We start from the raw sequence: 27,413 nt of genomic DNA, 5'->3' as shown, positions 1-27,413 counted from the left end.
TGAGGCCCCTAGGCAACCAAAGCTATGAGGCCCCTTAAGAAAAAGTCAATTTTTTTATGGTTTGAGATTTTTGGTATCTCTAATAATTTTTAAGTTATTTTGAAAAAAAAGCATTTTTTTCAAAATTAAAAATTCTACTTTAAAACCAATTTGTTTAAAAAATAAGCACTTTGAATATATGAAACTTACAGATCTGATCATATAAACAGAGGCGGTTTGCACCCCTTTTCAAGGGGTGAAAATTATTTTATTAAAAATAACCTTATAAATGGATAGAGGGACAAATTTTTAGCAAAATTATGTTATATCAAGTGATCAAAATAAATCAATACTTTTTGAGTTATTAAAGAACAAAGATTTTAATTATTAACTTTATATAACAAATGTTATTTTTAATAATATAATTTTTAACCCCCAGGGTAAAACTTTACTTTCGTTTCTTGGCGTATCCTCTATCCTCTAACTCCACACCAATTTGAATGAAAATCGACAGAGGTTCAACGAAATCGGAGGTAATGGTTGTTTTTTACCTTCAGTGACTGCTGATGTATAACAGGAATAAAAATATTGTTATTGTTATTACGGCCTACTAAAAATTTTTCCATTTTTTTATAGCGAAAATTGGTTAAATCCATTGAGTGTATACATCTTTTGTTAACTGGGTAACAATGCATTTAATTTTGAGATTGACTATAAATTATTTTGATTGAATTTTCTTTAATTAGATAATATTGTGACATCTTATGAAATAATTGTGTCAGATATCTCAATAGATGTTTGACCTTTCTTTAAAGAATAACGTATATTATTTTTATTTTATTTCGGGCATCATTTAAGCCTACAACCATTTATGATGGTGATCGTGCAGTATTATGGGGGGCCTGGTGAACAACCTTACGGGGGGCCTGCGGGATCTTAGTGCCACCACTGATTATTCTGACGAACTAAACGCACAACCGTTAATAGCCTGACTTACGCTAATTACACACATACACCGATTTTGGACAGTCGATTTTATATCGGTCTTCCTAATTCCTATAGTGAACCACATGTGAGAATGGGACATTACACATACGCACGACCGTATCGATCACCGTTCGGCGTATGTGCAATGTCCAAATCGACCGTCCAAAATCGGCGTGTGTAATTAGCGTTACAGGGATTGTATATTAGGCCAGGGTAATAAGACAAAAATATACCCTGTTCGTGACACTTCAACATCCAAGCGTTTTTTCGACAGGTAGTACCTATAAGAACAAATTGTAACTATTTCAAATGCTTTTTTTCAAATCAATAGAAAAAATGGTTTTTCTAATATAAACATCTTCGAGAGCATAGAAAAAGATTTAAAATGGCGTATTACAATTACGTATTTTTTATGGGAAATAAGCCACAATTTTACTAAAAAATTAATTTATTAACGTTTCGAAGCCATTAAAAGGCGTATTACAAAGTTTGATATACTCATTTGTTATTAATATAATTGCGAAAAAATTGCAAAAAAATAATTTCACAATAACTATTATAAAAATTAGTGTACAGCTTTAAATTTTTTGTCAAATGAGGGTTCTTTGGTGCGTAATAGGTGATAAAAAGTTTACAGGTGTCAAATGAAAGAACATGACCTAGACTTTCAAATTGGTTTAAAAACAGTGAATAAAAATGCATTTATTAGTAATAAATAATTATGCAAAAGTATCGTCAAATTTTCTTTATAAACTTTTTGAATAACTTTTTTAAAAAGATCTATTTTTTTACTCTCTTTTAGATGCACAACTAATAAGTAATATTATTTATATACAATAATTGATAAAAAATTGTAATACTATATATAATTTATTCTATAAAAAAATAAAAAGTTTATAAGGAAAGATCGATGATACTTTTGCATAATTATTTATTACTAATAAATGCATTTTTTATATACTTTTTTTAAACCAAGTTGAAAATATAGCTCCACTTTCATTGTGGATTGGTTCTAACATCATTTTTTTTCTGACATGTTGTTGCAAAAAAATGCTCTCTGGGATAAACAATTTGAATAAAATTTAAACAATTTTATGAATCGCTTTGAAATTTTTGTCACATATTAAGCACCAAAAGAACCCTCTTTTGACAATAATTTCAAAGCTGTACATTCATTTTTACAATAGTCATTATACCAGGTAGTTCGAATTTCGTGTTTGTCTATTATCATTTTTCCCGACGAATCGGTTATAGTATGTGGAGTTTTCTTATGATAAAGACCAGCTACTTCTCTAACTTTTTTAAACATATTAAACGTATCATGTTTTTCATTCAACGTTTCTAATTCCTTGCATTTATCCTCCATCCATTTTTCTTTATCTACCTTTATTTTTTGTTTAATTAGTTTCTGTTTTTCTTTGTATTCTGTCTTGTTATCTTTCAATTTTCTTCTCTGCTCCATCAATTCCAGGATTTCATCAGTCATCCATTGTTGTTTTTGTGCCTCTACATCGTTGTTGTATATTTTTCCATTACTTTCCAGCTAAGATCTTTAAATGTGTTCCATAGTTCTGTATTGTTTTCATTTGTTGAATTCTTTAGCTGATTATTCAGGTCATTTTCTATTAGCGTTTTTTTGGATGCTGATATATGTAATTTTGGTGTTTTGGGGCTTTCTTCTACTTTTTAGAGCTTCACTTGGATGTCAGCTATTAGAGAATAATAATCACAAGTTATATTTAATTTTGAATATTTGTTAAAATCAATTTTTCTCATGTACTTTTTGACTGTCCACTACCAGTAAAAACAACGTACATACAAACATACGCCCAAGCAATTATCTCTAATTACTAATGTTGCTTAAAATTGTCAATCGGACAAAAGTGAAACAAATATCCTCGAGAGCTCTTCCAAGAGAAAGGCCGCAGTAAAAAAGCAATAAATGTAATAGCTATAAGAGCGATTTCGTCGGACTTGAACGAGTCCTTTCATCTAGAAGAGGACAGAAAGAATTAATATCGAAAATTGAAGATTAATGTCGCGTTATTGAAGGAGAGGCACTTCTTATCGTGCTGTTAGCTCATGAAAAATGGATTTAATCAATGAAAGACACAAAAATGTAGTTTGGGAACAATAAACGGACGATAGGAAAATATTTGCTGTGGTTTTTCAACTGATTTTGATTAAAATTGGTCATAAATTCGTAACGATATACGATAAGACCATTTTTTGGTGACCTACTGTAATAATTGTATTAGATACGACACTATTAATAGATTTTAGTATCTACCTTGAACGCTAAAAACGTAATGTCAAACACAGGTTGATAATTTAAAGAGATTTTACGGGTAATATTTTGATTCTAAAAAAAATTATTGAAAAATCCTTTGTACAAGGTATATATTTAAAAGATGAAGTAGTTTTCAATCCTAATAACAATATTATTAATATTTAAAAAAAGATTTTTAAATTGAAAACTTATTGGTCCATGTTCTTGGTAACACCTCCATGGCTTCTAAAATTTGCAAGCCAGATGGATGCTGAAGCGAAGAAGACAAGAGGGAATTCAAAAAACTTACAATTCACGACCCCGTCTGTTCAGCTGGTAAATTCCAACAGAAAAAGGACCTAAGTTACTCAAAGAAGTAGCGACCAATATAAAAATAAAATCAAAATTTTTGCCTTCGCATTGCAACTCAACTAAAAAAATGGAATTTTTATTTTATTTTTATATTGGTCGTCACTTCTTTAAGTAACTTAAGTCCATTTTCTGTTGGAATTTACCAGCTGAACAGACGGGGTCGTGAATTGTAAGTTTTTTGAATTCCCTCTTGTCTTCTTCGCTTCAGCATCCATCTGGCTTGCAAATTTTAGAAGCCATGGAGGTGTTACCAAGAAAATGGACCAATAAGTTTTCAATTTAAAAATCTTTTAGTAGTATTTTAATATTTTTAAATATTAATAATATTGTTATTAGGATTGAAAACTACTTCATCTTTCAATTGCCAGATGACGCTAGTCACCTAGTCCATTCACGTCAGTTGCGATGTGGGGGATAAACTATCGGCGTTGATCACTTAAAGTATGGAGAAGCAGGCCTACGTTCTCTCCTATGAGACTCCAACAAGAGTCGAAAATCGTCGATTCAGAGGGCTGGAGTGCTCTTCGTATTTTAAGTGAAAAATAACATTGTTTTGCCTTCGCATTGCAACTGAATTAAAAAAATGGAATTTTTATTTCATTTGGTATATATTTATTTAAAAAAACCCTCAAAGGGCTATATCTAAATCACGTAACGTTTCCGATCTACATAGATCATCATCAGTGCTGATACAGGCTAATCAATTGCTGAGCCACCAAAAATACATGGGTAAAAAAACCCTATAAAAGTTATATAAAACCCTTTAAAAATATGTTAGAGTAACGTCCGTAATGTAATGGACATATTATACGATATCATACGATACCAAAGGCCTTATCCATAAGAATTTTATCCATCATTTGGATTTTTTAATAATAATGTTACTCTGGCTGTTACTGGATGTAAATCTGGATGTTACTCTCACATATTTTTAAAACATTTAAAGGATTTTTACTCATGAATTATTGGTGGTTCAGCATGTGATTAGTCTCTATCAGCACTGACGGTGATTCATGTAGATCTAGAACGTTTTGTGATTTAGATGTAGCCCTTTAAGGGGTTTTGTAGTCCTTTTATAAAGGATTTTTCAATAAATTTTTTGTCATTAATGATATACCTACAGCCAGCTACAGGAAAATTTTTCCTTGTGGCTTTTCATTCTCATAAATAATATGAAAATTCGGAAAGACAGGTATTTTTTTTCAAATGGGAGACTTTTCCCCATTGACTTTTGCCATTTGATTGGCTTTACATTTAAAGTTGTAAGGGTTGCAGGATGTAGAGGATCACCTTACTGGCGTGTGAAGTTAGAGCTACCAGTCTAAATTTGTTAGAATTATTTGTTGGACCTTTCTTATGTAGAGGTATGATCATAGTCCTCCAATCTTTAGTCCAGGCGCCGGTGTACCAGATTTCATTACACAGTTGATGTAATATTCACACTCCACATAACAGAAGTTCCTTCAAAACATCAGCGGTAATGAAATGATAGTGTTACAAAATTGACTTTTCTATGATCTTTTAGGCACTAATGTTTAGTTTTAGTTGACTTTACTTATTTTTAATAACTTACTTCTAAACAAATGAAAATCACTGAATTTATATCCTTTATTTTACAAACTACGATATCTAATTTATTTATAACACTAAATCTAATAATTTATCTAATCACAAATTCAAAAATATAGCGCGTCCCTTACATATCAAAGTACACCGACGTTTTCAAATTCACAACTGCCCTGCTAATTACAAAAACCTACTATTTATACAACATTCGATTTCTAGAAATAAACAACATCTCGAATAGTATTTACAAGAAACAAGTATTTACTCCAAAATCGAGATGGGTCATAAATCATAAAAAAAGGTTACTTGGTAAACAACTCGGGTCTGTTAGGCCGGGAGCTGAAGGCAGTCTGTGACATAATTATGTCACAATAGCCTGCTGCTTTCCGAGTAAATTCAACCTCGGAAAAAGGTATATGTCAGATTTAGATTCAAAGATTGTGTTGTCGGTATCTGAGAGAGGATTATGATGTGTCCCTGTCAAAGGAGAGTGGAAAGTGAAAGCTTGTCATTCAGGTACATAAGGGTGTCCGCGGGCATCTAATCCGTATCGGCGTATCAAGACAATACACCCTCTAAACTTCTATAACCTTGTCCAAATCCATTTGGTGTCTTCAATATTTTTGATAGGCCAAGATTTCTGCTTCAATTTACATGGGAGTAGTCTGACTACTTTGTCTTTCAAAGATCTTTTTCATTTTTACTCAGTTTTGAGTATTTAGAAACTGTCTTTCGGTCCTTTTCCTAGAAGAAGAGAAGGTAAATGCGTGGCCTAAGTGTCCTCTATTTGCTTTCTCCTATTTTCGTCGTCTCTGTGATTATATATTGTAAAATCCGGAGATACGGGATGCAGCCAGAAAGCAGTTTATTAGCGAAAAGTCTTAGATTTAAAATATTGTTTATTATATTTTTATTTCAATTATTCTAATTGTTTAAAAGGTAGTTAACTTTGTATCTGGGGCTTTTCGTTGTTTTCCTCGTAATACGAGAGATGTCGCTAAATTGCGTCTCAAAAGGTGGGTTCATTGCATTGCGATGGTTTGCCTTAAAATAGGCAGAATGTTTATATTTCCTTCAGAGTTGTGACTGCATAAACTTCACTGATGATGCATAAGGATGCTGAAATAGCTATATGGAGATGGTGGTCCAACTCTGAATCAAATATAAACAAAACCTGCCTTGATCTTTTTTATCTAGTTCTTTGATGTTATTTGTGTCGGCATATTGTTAAATCTATCTGCAGATTTTCTCTACATGCTTGTTCTTGTCTCGTTTGCAAGCAGCCTGAATAGCTCTAGATGGCAGTCGGTACTGGAATTTCCTAAGAGGGTTCTCAGTTTCAGCCATTTTGACTTTTCAGACATCCACACTTTTTTGGTCTAGTTTAGTCGGTATTAGGCTGTGACTCACAGTGAGTCAAGATTTGTATTAAAGTGTTTTAAAAGATAGCCGAATCTTGTCGGAATCAGGAGTGTTCATGGTTGGTAAAATATTTTTCAATCTTTCATTACATTGCTTATTGCTTCATAGCTTTTTTTGTTCGGACGCACTATCATAGCACTACACTATCATAGGCTGATATAAAATGTATAAAGAGATGGTAGGTGTATCGATAATGAATTCGTTCGTTCTTTCCAGAATCTGCTTCATCACAAAAATCTGGTCCGTTGTTGATCGACCAGACCTAAAACTACTTTGAGATGAGACTTCTTCTACCAAGAAGCTTTCTAAATATTTTTTTCTTTTTTGGGCTCTTACAAAAAAAGCTGATGTGGTACAAATTGCGTTATGATGACTCTCTCTATGTTGGTGCCACCTCATGACCTTCAGTCTACTTGGTTGACCGTGCTTTTCTTATACAAATAAGCAATATTCTCAAGTATCTCCTGTTGTCTAGACTGTCTCTAATCAGGCAAATCTATATTTTTATATCCTCGTAATAAAAATGTACAGCACTTAAATTCCACCAAGCGAAAAATTTAAATTTACATCAGATTTCCACATTTTTCCGAAGACCGGCATATTTGCCCCATTTGCTAACTTGGCTAATCCTCTCAATAAATGTTGGTTTTGTTTACCGACAAAATTTATGTCCTTTCTCTATTCACTTTCAGAATTGTGCATAAGAGATAGAGTTTCTGTATTCTTGAGTGGTTGGTTTTATACCTATATATGCGGGGAAAAATTCAAAGTATATGCCGTAGGGGCTGTAAAACTGGGAAGTGTTTTAGAGTTCAGGGGTGGCACCTGTAGGAGGACAGTTATATATCTGTTTTTTTTACAATGACACCTATTACAGTCAAACCCGCTTATTAGAATACATACCTCTTAAAGGAAAATCCCGGTTTAAAGAATAGAAGTTTGAGGTCCCGAAACGTTTCTACTAGCGACCAATGATCGGTTATTAGAATATCCCGGTTATAGGAATACTTTGGATTGGCACAAAGGCTATTCCAATAAGCGGGCTCGACTACAGAAAGAAACGTTCTCATATACCTTTTGTTTGGATTTATACGTTCAACTATTTTATTGAACTACATTCAGTAAAAAACTTGTTCTTTATTCTTCTTCTTTAAGTACCGTGCCCAAATTTTAGGCGTGGGTAGCTTCCATAAAAATTTGCCGATATCGTTCTCGATCTTGTGCGGCATGTAACAATTGATCTGCTGATAAGCCAGTCCATTGACAAAGATTTCGGAGCCATGAATATTTCTTCCGACCAATTCTTCTTTTTTCGTCGATCTTTCCATTGGGTATTAACTGCAGCATCCTGTATCTGCTACCTCTCATTACGTGCCCTAGATATTCAAATTTTCTCTTTTTTATCATCTTGATTAGGTCACCTTCGCCTTGACCTACTTTGTTTAAGACTTCTCTGTTTGAAATGCGTTGAACCCAAGATATTCTGAGCATTCTACGATACGACCACATCTCGAAGGCTTCTAATTTGTTCATCATGTTAACCTTCATGATCCAGGTTTCACATCCATATAGTAATACAGGATACACATAACATTTTTGGAACTTGATTCTTAGTTGTAAGTTCAGCTGAGAGTTGCTCAGAATAGATCTAAGTTTCATAAATGTTCCTCTTGCAATTTCTATACGAGTTTTGATTTCTTCATCCGGATTTAGGGTCTCGTTTATCCAACATCCTATGTATTTAAAATGGGTAATTTTTGTTATTGGTTCATTACTGACAATTAGTTGCATAGGGCCGACGTCTTGTTTACTAACTTTGTCTTTGTTGTATTTATGGTAAGTCCGTTATTGGAGCATTCTCTAGTGACTCGATCTATAAAGAATTGAAGATCTTCGATACTTTCAAACTTGATCGCGGTGTCGTCTGCATATCTGATGTCTTAATAGTTTCTCCCCCGATTCGAACTCCACATTGTCCTTCCAAGGCTTCGTTAAAAATTATTTCTAAGTATACGTTAAACAAAGTTGGGGATAACACACAACCCTGTCTGACACCTCTTTGAATGGAAATTGTGTCTGTTTCTTTGCCGTCTACCAGAATAGAAGCTTCTTGATTCCAATATTTCCAATATGGATGTTGTAAAAGTCTCAGATTCTTATCATCTATTCCAATCATTTCTAGATATTCAAACAGCCTATCATGTTGAACCCTATCAAACGCCTTCTCAAAATATATAAAGCAGACGTAAATTGGTTTCTGTACTTCCCATGATCGTTGAAGTAATGTTAACATTGAGAACAAAGCTTCCCTTGTTCCCAATCCTTTCAAAAAAGGGGACAAATCGGACCCGGAAAATTACAGAGGAATTAACTTATTAAACACAACATTAAAATTAACAACCAAAGTGATAACAAACAAATTGAATGAAATTATAAAATTAGCAGAAGAACAACACGGTTTTAGGTCGGGAAGGTCATGCACTGACGCTATATTTATAATGAGGCAAGTTCAAGAGAAATCGTTGGAATACAACAAACCGGCATATTTATGTTTCGTGGACCTTAAGAAAGCATTTGACAGGGTCATATTAAAGGCCGTTATCCATTTGTTATACTCGAGAGAGGTACCTCTAGAAATAATTAAAACGATCGAAAACATCTACCAGAACAACACAATAAAAGTAAAAGTGGACGATGAATTAACTGACCCAATTGAAGCCGGTAATGGGATAAGACAGATAAGACATATAATACGAAATAATAAAAAAAGTAAGAACTAAAAATGGATACCAAATGGGAGAAAAACAACTTAAAATACTTAAAATCGCCAGAAAATTTAACATGTTAATTTCCTCACAAAAGACAAAATGCATGGTTATAACAGCAAATCCAATAAGATGTAAATTGGAGCTGGAAGGTCAGACAATAGAACAAGTGATGGAGTTTAAATATCTAGGCATCACACTATCTAGCTAAGGAAGTCTCGAAACAGAAGTGGAAGATCAAGTGAATAGAGCAAACAGAGCCGCAGGTTGCCTGAATGACACACTATGGAGAAATAAAAATATCGGAAAAGAAATGAAAGGCAGAATTTACAAAACTGTCATCGGATCAATAATGACATACGCGGCAGAAACACGACCCGACACAGAGAAGACAAAAAGATTGCTCGAAACAGCGGAGATGAAAACCCTTCTAAAATCGATGGTAAGACTCTATGGGACAGAGCTAGACAGGCCCGGCCTTAGGGATTTTGCCGCCCTGGGCAAGATCGGCGACCGCCGTCCCCTCTCCCCACCTCCTTGGTAGATCCAAGAGTGTCCAAGACTAACAAACTTCCTTCAGCTATCGCCAAGGTTGTATTTTTATTGATGTGTGCTTTGTGCTAAATTATTTATTACCCCATTTTCTACTTTATTTGAACGATATACGCTTAAAACCACATATATTTGCAATACTTTCATGAAGTTTTACTTTAATGCATTACTATATATTAACATACTTTAATATCCAAAAACTCACTATTCATATCCATAATTACACACTTACTTTTTTAAATAAGTAGCACTATTCTTGCCTTGGCACGGGAAAAGTCTTATTTTAATATTTCTTCAAGATCCAGGGACTCAGCTATTTCGTGTTCAATAGAGATTGCGTCTGTTAAGTAGCTCTGAAATTTTAAATCATTTCTGAGAGATTTAAAATGGATTTCCGTTTTTTTTTTAATAAACTGACAGCTGATACATTCCCATATCAATACTCTGAAGTGAAAGTAAAATCACGGATTTTATTTGCCAAACAGCTTGCCTCATGAGCAACCAGTTTATCGTTGTTTTTGTTGACAGTGATATTTACAAGAGCATCGCGTAGATTTCTTCAATTTGGTGTCTGATCGGAATAACTGCATCAATTTTTCACAATGTGGTACAATGGGAAAGTACCATCGAGTTTCGGACAAAGGTTTCAATGTTGTGCTAGAAATATGATTTTTCTGTATAGCCCAACGATAAATAGATGCTGAGGAAAAGTTGTAAATTTTTATTATTATCAAGGAAAAGAAAGGAACTGCAAACCGTGAGGCTTTAGCACCATTGTTCACGACTAAGTTGAGTGAATGGCTAGAAAATGGGACAAAAAGTTCTTCCCTTTCGTGTTTGTCCCATTATCATATCCGTGTCCTCTCATATCTTTTAAGTCCAAAGGTATTCCCAGTTCATTCAGTTTTTACAAAATAATTTCTCTAAGTCGCAAGCCAGTGGTTTCCAGTCCAAAATCCAAGAAATGGTTTTGCAATGTTAACACTTTGTGAACAGGAACCTAAATCGACAAAATATACAACAATTGTCATTTGTTTCTCCCCAGAAATATTAGGTGTACAATCTAAAATTATGCCATAATACTTTACCGATTTCAAAAAGTTTAAAATTTTATTTTTGATTTGGTTATGGAGGAGCTGAATAATTTCGTTTTGAATACGTGTTCCCAAGTAGTGATGCTGCTTGTTACTACCATTCGTTGCTCTCCTAATGTGCACTTGTAAAACAGATCAAATTTTCCAAAGAGCTCAACAAACTTTAAAAAATTACCATTATTGCGATGAAAGAGTTTATCAGAATCGCCCCTCAATGGAAGACACTGTTGTGCTAACAACTGTAGTATTGATACAAGTGGTTCTATTACATTTTTCCACTGACGAGTTTCTGAATTTGGATTTTTTTGTATTTCTTCGTCTATGTTTTGCCCGATTCTAGTCTAATTGCTAGTTCTACCCACTGTCGCTGTAACTGTAGATGAGCTGGAGAATTAGCGTGGCTGGACAAAGCTTCAGCCATATGTTTTCAATTATTATATCCATTTTCAGTACATTTAAGTTTAAGTGAATTTTAGTGGGATTTACGTAGAAACACGTAGAAACACTAAAGCTTTTAGGTGTCGAGGGCATTAAGATACTTACGAAATTGTTCAACTTAATCTATGAAAGCGGAAAAATTCCTAAAGATTGGCTTAAATCCTCATTTGTTGTACTACCAAAAAAACACAGAGCCACAAAATGCAGCGACTATCGCACCATCAGCCTAATGAGTCATGTATTGAAAACGTTTCTTAGAATCATTCATCAAAGAACATATAGAAAAATTGAGGAAAGAATCTCAAGTACTCAATTCGGTTTTCGCTGTGGCCTTGGAACGCGTGATGCACTATTCGCAACCCAAGTTTTAATTCAGAGATGCAGAGATGTAAATCATGACGTTTTCATGTGCGCGATTGATTTTGAAAAGGCCTTTGATAAAGTTCGCCATGAAAAAATGCTACATATTCTCAAAACTACCGGTCTGGACGGTAGGGACATTAGAATAATCGCAAATTTGTATTGGGGCCAGGCTGCATGTATTAGGGTTGCGAATCAGTGCTCTGAAGAAGTAAAAATCAAGCGCGGAGTTCGACAAGGCTGTATATTGTCACCAATGTTGTTTAATCTTTACGCTGAAACAATCTTAAATGAAGTCTTGGAAAACGCAAAAGAGGGAATACTCATTAATGGTATGCTTATGAACAATATCAGATACGCAGATGACACCTTGTTGCTGACTGGATCAATTGAACATCTTCAAGCGTTATTGAATCGAATGGTGGCATTCTGCGCGATATATGGACTCAAACTCAACGCAAGAAAAACAAAGTTTATGGTTATTAGTAAACAGGCAGCCGTAAATAATAGTAACTATAACGTAACAATCGGTAATGACTCAATTGAACGAGTAAGTAATCTTGTATATCTGGGTACTCATATTAATGAAAGCTGGAACCCTAGTACAGAAATAAAAAGTAGAATTGCCAAAGCAAGAACAAGTTTTATGAAATTTAAGAAAATCCTGTGCAGTCGTGATCTAAATTTGGAACTTCGCATAAGAATGGTCCGATGTTATATATTCCCAGTACTACTTTACGGGGTTGAAGCATGGACACTGACAGAATCGCTTTTAAAAAACCTAGAAGCATTTGAAATGTGGGTCTACCGCCGTATTCTGAAGATCAGTTGGGTAGAAAGAGTCACAAACGAAAGGGTTTTGCAACGTTTGAATAAAAGTTGCGAAGTAGTGAACACGGTTAAAAGGCGCAAATTGGAATACTTTGGTCATATAATGCGTCACCCAGAAAAATATGACATACTTCACCTTGTCATGCAAGGTAAAATAATGGGAAAAAGAAGTGTGGGCCGCCGTACAACTTCTTGGCTTAAAAACCTACGCCAATGGTTTGGGAAAACTAGCACTGAACTATTTCGTGCGGCTGTAAATAAGACAATGATTGTTAATATGCTGCACAACATGAGAGCCAACGATCGACAAGCGGTCTCGGCACCTTAAGAAGAAGAAGAATTTTAGTGAATTTAGTTCTGATCCCACTATTCTTACGCAATGAAGAAGAAGGTGGTATTATCGATTTCCTGTCGATCGAGCCTTGCAATTTTATTGTTCCACTTATTTAATTCTCATTTTTCAGTTGCATTTTTGCCGCTCTTGTTCATAATATTAATTTTTTATAATATTAAAAACATAATTGATTATTTCATCAATTTCAAAAATTTTCCGCCCCTACATTGGCCGCCCTGGGCGGCCGCCTAGTTCGCCCACCCCTGGGGCCGGGCCTGGAGCTAGAAGTACAGATATACGACGGAGATGCAAGGTGTATAACATTAATAACTGGGTAAGAAACAGAAGAATAGAATGGAATGACCACATAAGCCGAATGACAACAATAAATAGGATAGTCAGGGCAGCGAGAGACGGTTCCCCAATAGGAAGACGATCAGTGGGAAGACCACGAAAACGATTGAACTACAACTTACTAGAGGCACATTGAAAAAACAGACAGAGTCATGTCTATACAAAAAGAAGAATAAGAAGAAGAAGAATATTCGTCGCCAACAATTATTGATGAAATAAAGTCAATTATGTTTCAATTAATAAGTCGTATATTTTATTGTAGCGTAGCTCTCAACATGGCTTTGCAAGCCGAAAGCGTTCAACAAGGAATTAAATATTTTAGACAATTTTAAATTACTTTTCTTTTCCCATTAATGCATTTATATAATTTTTCATCTCCTAGTAAAATTTGCACTGCTCCGCCGCTGAGAACGAAGAAAGCTGTAAAATGAGAACCGACTATGGCGTCTTCCGTCACCGGGCTACACCTTTCCAATAATGCATCCGACTGAGTTTATTACATCCACACAAAGTTATATCTGCTCTGGATATACACATCTACATCTTCACGTAACCATATTCCATATACTTGATTACCTGGATACAGTGAAATTTAACAGAGTGTTCTATTTTAGCACTATGACTGTGTAACCGCAGAATAAGGTAATTTGTTTACGAGCATTTTCTAAACAGAAAGATAGCGTTTTTCTTGACTGAACTTCTCAATGCATAATTCAATAAAAGTTCCTAATTCAGAAAACTAAAACAATACTAAACCAATAGTAATCAGTAAAGAACCAATCAGATGTAAAATAGAAATTGATGGCATCGGTACTGATCAAGTAATGGAAATCAAATACCTTGGAATTGCACTGTCCAGCTACGGAGACGTGGACAAAGAAGTGAGAAATCAAGTACAAAAAGTAAATAGACCGACAGGAAGCCAGTGTGAGACCAATAATGGCATATTCATCAGAAACAAGACCCGATACAGCCACAACACAAAGACTAATGGAAACGGCAGAGATGAGAGTACTGAGAAGAATTACAGGAAATATGCTGAGAGATCGAAAGAGGAGTAAAGACATTAGAAGAGTGTGTAACATACAGTGTATATGTTATGTAGATGAAATATAGAATAAAAGAATGTGTTGATATTTTATGTATTTGTATTTAAACAACTCTTAATAAACGTGATTACATAATTCTACATCGAAGAGGAATGAATGACATTTTTTCATTTTTACAAAAACCGTTGACAATTGACATAACATAAGAAGTGCTGCCAATCATAGAGCACCAAACGGAACCAGGACAAGTTTGTTCGTTATTCTAGAGTATTTATTTAACAGTATAAAGTATAAACGAATGGACATTAAATAAAAAAAAGAATGGAATGACAAACTTCCATAGAGATATCAACCAAGAAGAAGAAGAAGAACGGTGCTTTCCATGGAAAAATGAAAGGTCAAGAACCTGCAAGAAATGTTAAGATGTATTTACTAATATTGTACTAATTAACCTCAACTATTGATGATGATACAACTGAATATGTCTTCAACGAGCTGGAATGATAGGCTCATCATGTAACAGTGTCCAATACAAACTTTCTTATTTCAAATACAGTACCCTGTATATTATTCAATTTTTGGACTCCTCAAAGTATCTAGACATATCTCATGTACAATGTCCTATACATATCTTTAATTGTTTATTAAATATTAAGTAGTTTCAGATTTATTGCAAAAAGTTTTAAAAAAATTGTTGAAAAAATTGTGAAAAAAAAATAAATATGATATAAACGCAGACAGAATGGGAGAAAACAGAATTACTTAATTCTAAGGGAGAAGAAAAGAAGATGTTATGACTTTCTGAGTCAAGATATCCATGTACAAACGGACTAATTCTAGTGTATGATGGTCAATAAATTACTAGGGGTATTCGTTAATTATAATAACAAGGGACAAGGTATGAAGTTTTTCCAAGATTTCAGCTAATATTGCTATATCTTCGGCGTATCTTATGTTTATGGTCCCTCTCGTAATACTGTCTTATGTATTTTTCACTTTAATATGTCTAATGGTAGGGGAGCCCAAGCGAAGATTTTTGCAGTTACTCGAGCGCGTCAGATTATCATATGGGGAGAAACCTTGTAGCCTGAAAATGTACCTCTACCATATATTGGCTCTTAATGCAGAGGAGTTCGTTAAGGGGGGCCGAAAAAAAATCTATCCTTAGAAAAACTCGAAATCGTTAGATTAAGATAAGGTAAGTTAAGTATGTATATGCAAAAGAGTGTATATTTCAAAAATCTGGCGATTTGAGCGGGGCGTAAGGAAATGGGTGAGTCCCAAAGTTTCACAAGAAAAAAGCGAATATTTCGCGAAATGAATTACAGATCGAAAAACTAAAAAATACGAGCTCAATATTTTTCAAAAGTCTATCGAATGATACCAAACACGACTTCCCACGGAGAGGGGTGGGGGTAAATTTAATATTTTAAATACGAGTACCGCGATATTTCGCGAAATGAACATCAAATTGAAAAACTGAAAAATACACTTGTTCTATATTTTTGAAAAATCTATCGAATGGCCCCAAATACGACCCCCCACGGGGGTTAGGTGGGGGTTACTTTAAAATCTTAAATGGGAGCCCCCATTTTTTATAACAGATTTGGATTCCTCACGTAAAAATAAGTAACTTTTATTCGAGACATTTTTTCGAATTATGGATAGATATAATCTAAAAAAACGATTTCTGGAAATTGAAAATTAAATTCCCCACAAGTCCCCACTAAATTCGAAAACTTTACTTAACTTATTTTGGTTTTAGGACCTACTCTTTACAACCCAATAGCTCCCCAAAGCTCTCGAGTGACTACACATTTAGCATACTTTGCTCCCATACCATAAAGAATTTTTTCGATTTGATCGTTATTTTAAATTGTTTTAAACGGTTCTTTTAAAAATGTCATACCGTGTGTTTTTTTCAACCATTCGTTTACTATATTTTTAATAAAAAAAAAAAGTTTAATCTCATGCCGTGACCAGGATTCGAACCTGGGTTACCACGGCCACAACGTGGGGTCCTAACCACTAGACGATCACGGCTATCGAGATTGTTGGTAATCAATAACAACCTTGCACAATTTTTCAACGTAACCTAGTTTCATTCAGTTAAATATTTATTATATTTTTAAAATTACGAGTAGTTTGTATTATTGTATAAATAGCTTTCATGCTGCTTTCATTTTAACGTTGACCGCTGTCGAGTAGATCGCTCAAATAATAAATAAATGTAATAATAATTTAGTGATATTTTCAAACAAACTAAGTGCTAATTAGGTATAGGAAAAAATTTCAACATAATATCACAATTTTGTGAAAAATACATATAGCAAAGAATTTATATCAAGTAAATTTAATAAAAAATTTGTCTTAGTAAAAGGCAGGTAAAAAGTCCATAAAAGGGCTACAAATACTAAAACAAAATCCACAAGGAAAAGAAAAAGTTTTCCTGTAGTTGGCTGTATACCATCAATCACAAAATTGGAAAGAAATCCTTTGTAAAAGGTATAAAAATTTTTTATTAAAAACCCCTTAAAAGGGCTACATCACAACAAAACGTTTTCGATTTTTATAAAAAATCATCATCAGTGTTCGATAAACTGGATGCTAGCTGAGCCACAAAAGAAAAATATCTGGGTAAAAACCCTTTACATAAAATATAGATGCCTTAAAAGTGCATACTTCAATTAAAAGGCCTGTGATGGTCACATAGCAAACAGGATAATGCCCTAAGGTCAGGGCCGGCCCGTCCATATAGGCGAACTAGGCGGCCGCCTAGGGCGCAAAATCCGCCTAGGGCGCAAAATTAGGGACGTAGTACTTTCTCATGTAGTAGTTGTGTAACTCGCAGAGACAGAAAAATCACTGGGTAATGAAAGGTGAAGGATATTTTATTTTAGTTGTCTTATAAAATAAGAAAACGCAAAACTATAACTTAACGTTAACATTAATTACTCGTTTTGGCAACCTCGCTGAGCGTAAGCCTACTTAGTGGCGCAGTGGTCGCGGCAACCCCACACTCTTCACTTCAGTCAAGCCAGCAGTCATAGCGTGAACGTGAACAGAATAAGAGTACTAGTCTGTCATTAGGGCGCTGCGTGTTATGCATTTTCACTTTTCAGTTTAGTGTAGTAGTGCAGTGTTGTTGACTTTGTTTGTGCATTGATTGACAGTAGTAGTAGTTGTTAATTTACGATAACAAAACTGCAAAAGGAAGTTTGAATTAACAAGTAAGTAGCTTATACTCTTCATATTTATAATTTTTTTCAGTCATCATATCATATAGGCCATTGTCATATTGTTGTTGTATATAGGCCTAAATCAAATCAAAATTGAGATTGTTTAATTATCATAACTTAAAGAAAACCCCTTGTGAACACTTGCCTCTGTTTCGCCTACGATTCCGATGTGATTGATTAGGAACTGGCTGCTGAGTGCTGGTCATGCTGGCTGCTGTTCTGGGATTTGGGCGAACTGAGTGGTTGTTTAATTTATTTAATATTACACAATATGAATGTTGAATGAATTATTAGTTTTGAAATCCACCTGGACATTTCTAATTTTGCTTCCAAATATTTATCAAAACAAATTATTTTTTGTTGAAAACAGTATAACTTGACTTTTTAAGCAAGAATGACCATTGGATTTTTTTGTAAAATTTTTTAACTTCTAATTTCTATCAAATTGATTTCAAAATTAGGCCTACTTTAAATGTATTTATAAATAATATTAAAATAATAGGCTATTAATGTAATTTTATTTAAGAGAAGTCCTTGCTTCTTGGGGGTGTAATCCTAATTTCATATCTTGAGTAAAGACATTCAAAATTTTTTCATTTTTTCAAAATGAAGTTAGCTTAATCCAATCATTGTTTTCTTTCCAGATATGATGTCAGGAAAACACTCGGGCTCTTGGTTTAAGAAAAGAAGACAGGAAAGAGAGGAGTCAGCAAAAAAAGCTAAAGGGTCTTTTGAAAAATATTTAATTAAACCAAATGACACAACTCTTAGGGAGGAAAGTTATAATGAATCACCTTCCACCTCTGGAAAAACCAACCAGCTCCTACCTCAAGAATATGCTACAGAGAAAACAGATACTGAATCACCTTCTACTTCTGGGGGAATCATCCAGATCCAACCTCAAGAATGTCCTAGGAGGATAACAGCTATTGAACCGCCATCTACTTCTGCAGAAAACAACGAACGTCAACTGCAAGAATTTCAAAATAATTTCGTTGAAATGGACGTTGACGTTACAGATAATGCAGTGGAATTACTGCCGGAAAATTCAATCTCACCCAAAGTTACGCTTGATTATGCTGATCCAGCGTCTTGGGACACTCTAAATATTAATCGCCAAACTTTACGAACCATTTTAGTAGAGCATGGACCTGACCAAGTAAAAGGAAAATTTCCGAAGGGTGTGAATAACAGAAAATTTTCTGACTTTCATTATAGAAGGAGGCTTCCAAATGGTGAATATGTGTACCGAGACTATCTTCAATACTCAAAATCTACCGACAAAGTTTTCTGTTTTTGTTGTAAGGTGTTTGGCGGCATAAATGTCTCTTCTTCATTAGGCAAAAGTGGTTGTAATGACTGGCACAATATGTCGGCCCTCCTTGAAACGCACGAAACATCAAATGATCACCTTCAAAACTTTGAAAAATGGAAAACACTGAAAAAAGCACTTAAAAAAAATTTAACTGTTGACAATGTTTATGAACAAAAAATAAAACAAGAGGAAATTTACTGGCAGAAAATTCTAGAACGGCTGTTTGCTCTCGTCAAAACTCTTGGGTCCCAAAACTTGTCATTTCGCGGCACGACAGAAAAATTAGATGTTAATGACAACGGAAATTTTTTAAAATTTATTGAATATTTGGCCATGTTTGACCCAATAATGAATGAGCATCTAAGAAAAATCAAAAGTGATGTCAACAGGCACACTCATTACTTAGGGAAAAATATACAAAATGAGATGATTCAAACTTTAGCTAATGCAATAAATGCAGATATATTGTCCTCAGTACATACGGCTAAATATTTTTCTATTATTTTAGACTGCACACCAGATGTTAGTCACGTAGAGCAAATGACAATTATTATTCGATTTGTTGAACTACCAAAGTCATCTCTGGCATCCTCAACAGAAGTATCTAGTTATCATCAAGTACTTGTAAAAGAACACTTTTTGGGATTTGTGCCTCTCACTGAAAGTACCAGTGGTGAGTATATGACGGAAGTAGTTTTAGAAAAGTTAAAAGAGATTTCTTTGCCTGTAGAGAATATTCGTGGGCAAGGTTATGACAACGGAAGCAACATGAGAGGAAAAGAAAGTGGAGTTCAAAAGAGAATTTTAGATGTCAACCCACGTGCATTTTATGTTCCATGCTGCTCACACACTTTGAACCTTGTTGTGAACGATGCAGCTTCGTGCTGTGTAGAGGTTACTACTTTTTTCGATGTGGTTCAACGAACATATGTGTTTTTTTCGGCATCAACTCGACGATGGGATGTTTTGCGCCGTCATGTTCCAGCTTTGACATTAAAACCCTTAAGTGATACAAGATGGTCCAGTCGAATTGATGCACTAACGCCTCTGCGGTACCACTTGTCTCATGCGTGTGATGCTTTGGAGGAGATTTCTGAGGACACTTCTCTAAAAGGATCAAGTGGCAGTATTGCGAAGGTAGAAGCACTTGGATTACTTAAACACCTCTCAGACTTCAAGTTTATTGTTGCCCTTGTTACATGGCACAATATTTTATTTCAGGTAAACCTAACCAGTAAGATACTACAAGAAAAGGATTTGAGTCTCCAGAAAGCAGTTAGTCACCTGAAAAAAACCGAAGAGTTTTTGGTTACAGCCAGAAGTGATGTACAGTTTCAGAGAGTTCTGGTTGATGCTAAGGAAGTAGCAGAAGAAGTTGGAATAGAACCAATTTTTGAGAGGGAGAAGGTCCGAATAAGAAAAAAGAAGAAAATGTTTGATTATGAATCAACAGATGAATCAGCAAATGTTGCCAGTGACCCGTCAGAAAGTTTCAAGATTCAATTTTATTTTGCTCTTTTAGACACGGCTGCTAATGCGGTAAAAGAAAGATTTTCCCAGTTAAATACAGTATCTGGTGTCTTTGGATTTTTATACAACATTACTGATCTTAAAAACAAGACTACATCTGAGGTTAAGTCGATGTGCAACAACTTAGAAAAATCATTAGGAATTCAAAAAGATGGACGTTTAATTGAATCTGATATTGATGCTGTAGGACTGTGTTCTGAATTGAAAGCAATTTCTCATCATCTCATCGACTCTATATCAAGCCCTGAAGAAGTCCTAAACTACATTTACCAACACAACCTTGAGAATGGATTTCCTAACATATGTGTAGCACTTCGTATTTTGCTTACGATGCCACTTTCTGTAGCTAGTGCAGAACGGAGTTTTTCCAAACTTAAATTAATTAAAACCTATCTCCGCAGTACAATGTGCCAGGAGAGACTTGTAGGTCTGGCGACAATATCTATTGAAAGTGAGAGAGCAAGACAAGTAGACTTAAAAGTTCTCATTCAAGAATTTGCTAAGCAGAAAGCAAGAAAAGTGCCCTTAGGACTTTAGTTTTTAGCCAAGAAATACTGTTAATTTCTAATCTGTATTTAAAAGTGACTTTCAGTCCGAAGTTAATAGAACAGTAATCCAATAGCAAACAATATTGCAATATGTTAGTCAGTGTATTGTTTAAGACAGTGTTATAAAAGATTTGTAGACTAACTTTGAGTCTCCGTTTTTTATGATGAAAATTATATGTACAGAATTCAACTTTGACCCATTAAACCCATATGCCTTTGGTTAAAGTACGTCTTATGTAATTACATTTGCTTTTTATGAAATTAAAGTTTGTGTTATGTAAAATAGCAGTTATTTTATTTATATATCCCAGTCATTAATCAAAGGTTTATTAAATTAAATTAAATTATTAACATAACACAGAGTTGAAATACCGTGTCCCGGTAAAGTGCTAGTTGAACTTTTTCAACTGTAATGAGGGCGCAAAATTTGTTTTCGCCTAGGGCGCCGCAAACCCTAGGGCCGGCCCTGCCTAAGGTAAAGTATACAGGTTTCCCAACACGTGGGATCCAAATTGAGTTGATCACATTTCAATTGCCATTAAGTCAATCTCAGTTGCCATTAAGTCATTGAAATGTGATCAACTCAATTTGGATCCCATGTGTTGGGAAACCTGTATACTTTACCTTAGGGCATTATCCTGTTTGCCATGTGACCATCACACGCCTTTTTATTGAAGTATGCACTTTTAAGGCATCTATATTTTATGTAAAGGGTTTTTACCCAGATATTTTTCTTTTGTGGCTCAGCTAGCATCCAGTTTATCGAACACTGATGATGATTTTTTATAAAAATCGAAAACGTTTTGTTGTGATGTAGCCCCTTTAAGGGATTTTTAATAAAAAAATTTTATACCTTTTACAAAGGATTTCTTTCCAATTTTAAAACAAAATGTTTTCGCTCTGTAACAAGAGCATCATCAGTGTTACAAGAACATGCTAAGCCATTCAAAAATACTAAGGTTAAAACCCTTTAAAAATAGACTAAATGTCTTATATAAATGGATACATAATAAAATCCAAAGGATGGATATAATTCCTATGGATATGGCCTTAGGGCAACATATGACTCCCACACGTGGCAAGTGGGTTGTTAGGTACAGATCAAGAAGTATGGGTGCAATTTCTAGAAGAAGAATGTAAATAGGTGAACAATGGGTGCGTTCGGACGACAACAGCGGCTGGACAGCTGAGCCAGCAGTAGCTGTCAGACGCCACCGCTGGAAGTCAGCCGCCACCGCTGGAAGTCAGCCGCTGAGAGATTTACTAAGCTTTCCCTATCACGGCTGGATACAACCACTCAGCCGATTTCTGCTGACAGCCAGCCGCTATGGTCGTCCGAACGCACCCAATATAAAGAGATGGAATGATAATTTTTTAAAAATCCTCAGCTATTAAGAAAAATTGGCAATATACCCAGACGAAATAGAAGAAGAGTAGAAAAGAAAGAGTATTTTTTTCTGTCTTGCATAGTTTTCTATTTATACACATTTTTAGGGAACTTGCACATTTTTTTATTACATAATAATTTTCATTTTGTTTAAAAATGAGATTTCCAAAATTTCACTCTTCAAAAACTCATAATAACTTAGAAGTACACATTTAAAATCTTCTGTGATTTAAAATAGTTCAAACGACCCGTGAGATCCAGAGTTGAACTTTATTTATGTTTATATTTATGGTTATATTTAGGTATATTCTTCTTTAGTTTATTTGCCTCCACCTACTTGAGTATTTGGCCAGCTCATCGTCGCGGAATAAGAGAATAATGTTTATATTTTATGACATTTATCGTATGTTATTGTAATAATATATACCAGTTTTTTGAGATTGAAGCTTGATACCGTTTTTGAAGGAAAGGAAAGAAAGTTTACTATGGAAGATAAAAGAAAATACTATAAGTGTTGTTTAGTGCCATTTTGTATAAGTACAAGTTTTCTATATATATATATACAAAATAACATCCTTATAAAATGAAAATTAACCTAATCTTAGGTCTAAAAAACAGAATATTCAAATTATCACATAGGGAGTTTGTAAACGCTGACCTTAAAAAATTACGAGAAATTTTATTAGAAAATGGTTATCCCAAAAGTTTACTAAATAAATTGATTTTTAGTACTAATTACAATAGAACACCTCATTTTAGTATCACTGAGCAACCAGAAGGTGAGGTAGAAAGTTTACCTACTGTATCTTATTTTTCTCTTCCATATATACCAAGTTTAACACCTAAATTGGTTAAGTTGTTTAAACAAAATATAGAAATTAAGATTGCTACTAGGAATGTTAAAACACTGAACAGTCTTTACACTAAAACAAAAACTCCACTACAAATTATGGAAAGCTCAAATGTTATATACTCCATACCATGTAGCACTTGTGGTAAATGTTATGTTGGTCAGACCTCACGTAACCTATCTCTTAGATTAACTTCCCATAAAAGTGATATTAGGAGAAATGTCACATCTTGTGCTTTGGCAGAGCATGTGATTAATGATGATCATGTTTTCATTTTTCAAGACGCAACAATTTTGGAAAGAGAAATTAATTTACGTAAAAGAGAATTCAAAGAAATGGTTTGGATAAAAAAATCAAATTGTATTAATAAAAGATCTGACATTAATAATTTAAGTATCATCTACAATAACATTTTGTCATATTAAATAAAATTAGAAATATATAATAAAAAATTAATAGGTAATAAAGTAACAATTTTATCGTTTTTATACATTGTTTTTTATTCGTTAATTTCTTTCCCATCCTTTTGAATTAATAGAGTAGTCAAACGACATCTTTTTTGAGTGATTAAGTTTTGACATATTTCAAAATTATTACGTTTACTTTTACATTTTTTAAGAATTTCTTCATGTTTTTAAGTTGTACAATGATTTTGTAACCACGAGCAGTAAGTTCTTTTTTTTTTAATGTTATCTAAATTTATATATCTTCATTTTTAAATTGTCTTGAAAAAGAAAATAAATTTTTCGAAAGCTCGACAACAGTTCAAAGTTTTTTACTAATTAGCCCGCCAAATATTGACTGAATTCCCCAAAAATTAACAAATTTATATATATATATATATATATATATATATATATACTTGTGACTTCACCTAGCTGTATTTTCCACTTACGTTTATAATGTCTAATTTAAAGTTATATACAATTGTGTTTACTTTGTTGGTGCAGATTGTAAACACACAACATTATGACGTCACGACGCGTTTTGGGCTAGCTGCTTTAATTTGAATTTAGAAGCGTTTTTAGGGGCCAAACGGAACACAAAAACAACTTTTTTATCTTGGATACATGTTTTAAAATATGTTCTGTTGTGATTTATAACATTTTTTTCGAATCTAAAATTTTATGAAAGCTCCCTATTCCTTTCTGGTTCGTTCTTAGTTTTCTACTGAAACTTTAGTTGCTTTATTTTCTTTGATCAGCATTTTCTGTTCTGACATATTATCTCCTAACTTTCCTTCGTATTTTTTTTTTCTTTTGGCATTGGTTTGGAACTGTTAACCTCGTCATTACATATAAATATTAGTATTGATCATTCATACAGTCTCTTTGCAAAGATAATGACGTCGACTTTGCAAAGTAACAAGACATTTACTCAACACACACACTACACATTACACTAGCTACCTAATTGGTAAAATCAACTGTACCATCACCATGCCAATGGCCATTAGTTGTCGAGGCATTAGCTAAATAAAAAAAATTATTCATACAGGGTTGTACAGGAAGGACACTTTTCATGCTCATGTCTGATGATTCTTTTATTGTGGGATAACTCCATTTTTTTCTTTCTGATATGGGATCTGTTTTATCGTTCTCCGGTTGTTTTTCAGCGATCTGAAATATTTATAATATATACTATTATGTATCACTTTATCAATCAAAGATAGAGTAAAAATTTTAATTTTTTAATTATAACGCGGGCACATAAATTTGATACACCCTATATATTGATTTGTAACTATTTAGTAGAAGGTAGCTTTTACGCAGTGGGTTTCTCCTTAACGAGTTTTTCCCTGAAGACATTGGTAAATACAGTGAAGTGAAATGACAATTTATTTCGGATTATAATTTAAAAAGATTGTTTGTTACGAGAAGGTAAAATCCACAGATAGTTGTAATTATTAGTTTTTAGAAAAATAAAGGTAGAGAGATTTGGAATTTTAAATCTGTTTGTTTTAAGCACAAGAGTATTTGTATAATTTCCGGAAAGTGATTAGGATGAGTAGAAGTATTGTTTGAAAGAATGCCTGGTTTTTCGAATGAAAAGAGAGGAATGTGGAAAGAGAAATGTTTCTGATTGGTTTGGCAATTTGGAATGGGGAAAGGGAACTTTGAATGTTGAGACAGTTTGGAAAAGAAAAATTATTGTGTTGCGGGCATCCGAGAAGAACAGTCGAAAGTTTTCGCGTAGAGTTCAGAAGCAAGTACTATTGGTTTTGTTTGTTAGTGGAGAGTAGCTGAAAAGTGGAACGAGAGACAAATCAAATCGAGAAGAAATACCTTTTTGATTCTGTAAAGTCCAAGAGAGTAAGTTACAAGATTTATTGTTATTAAAATTATTGGTGACACCAAGTAAAAAAGATACTTGGTCTCCGGAGATTATTATTGAGAGAAAGAGAGGAGAGAGTTTTGGAGTTTATTGAACGAGTACTGGTCAAAAGCGGCCTGGCTTGTGTTTTTAGAGAAATAGTTGCTGGTATGCTGCTGGATTGATGCTGAGAACGGAGAGGACTTTGATTGGTAGCCTAACATAATCAACAAGGAAGAGCTGTTTGGGTAAAGAGGAGACATCATTGTGTGTGAATCAAAAAGGTCAGTCAATAACTTATGTGATAGATGTTCTTTATAATCAGAAGTTAAAATATTTGCGTAAAAGCATATGAATTAAGGTTCCAACATTTCATAATTTAATAGGAAGTATAAGTAGTTTTGCAAATACCTAAATTTGTTTGTTATATATTTTATACCTAAATTTTATAAATGGTATCAGGAACAAAGCGATAAATATTTGTTTAAATTAGATTAATTATATGGTAAAAGTTTCTGGACAATTATGCCCACAGGATTTAATTGATAGATTTTCAGAGCATTGCTTTTGATAATAAAGGTATTTGTATGTGCTTATTTATGATTTTTCTATTTATTTCCTTTTCCTGCTTTATCCCGATAAGGATCAACTAAGAGATACTGAAGCCACGAGAAAGGATAAGTATAACCTAAGATAATTTTAGTTAATTTTTATGACAAAAAGGCACCCTGAGATTTTGTATTAATTGTTTATGTATGATTTGCGTCAATTCAGTAATTAATTAAATAAATACTCAATTAAAATCAAAGTAATAGAAAGCAAAACACAACAATACAGATATATATCGATGCCTCAGAAGCCACTCGGTGTAAGTCAATAAGTGTTTAAAAAGAGATACTAAGATGTTTCTTAAAGTAGTTGCAGAAGTATAAGTAGTTATTAAAAACAAATAAACTTTCTTTATTTATCATAATATGGGTAACATATTTATAAATATAAACAAGGAAATAATATTATTATATATAATAATATGTGTTATATCTCATAAGTCATTTTTAGGGAGAATGTGACTTACACCGTTTGACTTCTGAGGCATCCATATGTAAATATATAAAATATATTTGCAATTTTGCTAAGTGAATCCTTTTAGATTCCCACAGCTTTAAGCCGATACCTACACCTACAATTTCTTGTAGATTTATTATTTAGATTTGGAGTCCAAAAGGAGATTACTTCATCCCGAATCGACTGAATTTAACAGATATATTTTGGAAAATCATATTTTTTGCTGATACCTACTTATTCCATTGATAATAATTTTCAATCGTATTTATGATAGGAAAAAGATTCCAAATTCAACGCGACATTATGAGAAAAACTAAACCGGAAAATGGAAAAAATATTTGAAAACAAATTTCCGTTGAATATTTATACCTACATTTTTGAGAATTTTTAAATTTTTCGTTCGAGCACAATATTATTTGCCTGTTATTGAAGAATGTAATATCGTTGGCAATTTGAAATATCACCGATACTCTATTTGGTATCAGCCTCGTCCATAAAAATCATAATACACTTGTGTATTTACTTTACTTTCATAAAAGTCTAGCACAAAAAAGTCCATACAAGATATTAATAACAGTAGATACAAATTGTCACAAACAGTCAACTGTTTTCGTTACGTACGTTAGGAAAACGGAAAATCGAAAACAAGTGGTAGTGGCTACTCATCAACAACATCTGTTGTAACACAAAAATGTGTAACACAAAAAACATAAGTAATTTTTTTTGTGTCCAAGAAAAAGGAATAAGACAAATACAAATCAAACATTGCCCTCTCAGTGAAAAGGCGGTTACC

The 27,413-nt window shown here is 33.6% G+C and overlaps 1 protein-coding gene and 1 non-coding gene across 2 annotated transcripts in view; one reads left to right on the top strand and one right to left on the bottom strand.

Moving 5' to 3' along the window:
• Positions 1-27,413, top strand: part of LOC114326574 (discoidin domain-containing receptor 2-like) — a 675,178-nt gene that overhangs the window by 534,329 nt on the left and 113,436 nt on the right. The window lies entirely within an intron of this gene.
• On the bottom strand, positions 16,344-16,415 carry Trnah-gug (transfer RNA histidin (anticodon GUG)). Its single transcript has one exon. It is a non-coding gene; the product is annotated as a tRNA-His (tRNA).

Source organism: Diabrotica virgifera, chromosome 9 (assembly GCF_917563875.1).
Source record: "Diabrotica virgifera virgifera chromosome 9, PGI_DIABVI_V3a".
In the NCBI taxonomy this organism is placed as follows: Eukaryota; Metazoa; Arthropoda; class Insecta; order Coleoptera; family Chrysomelidae; genus Diabrotica; species Diabrotica virgifera.
This window is presented reverse-complemented; position numbering and strand designations above follow the sequence as displayed.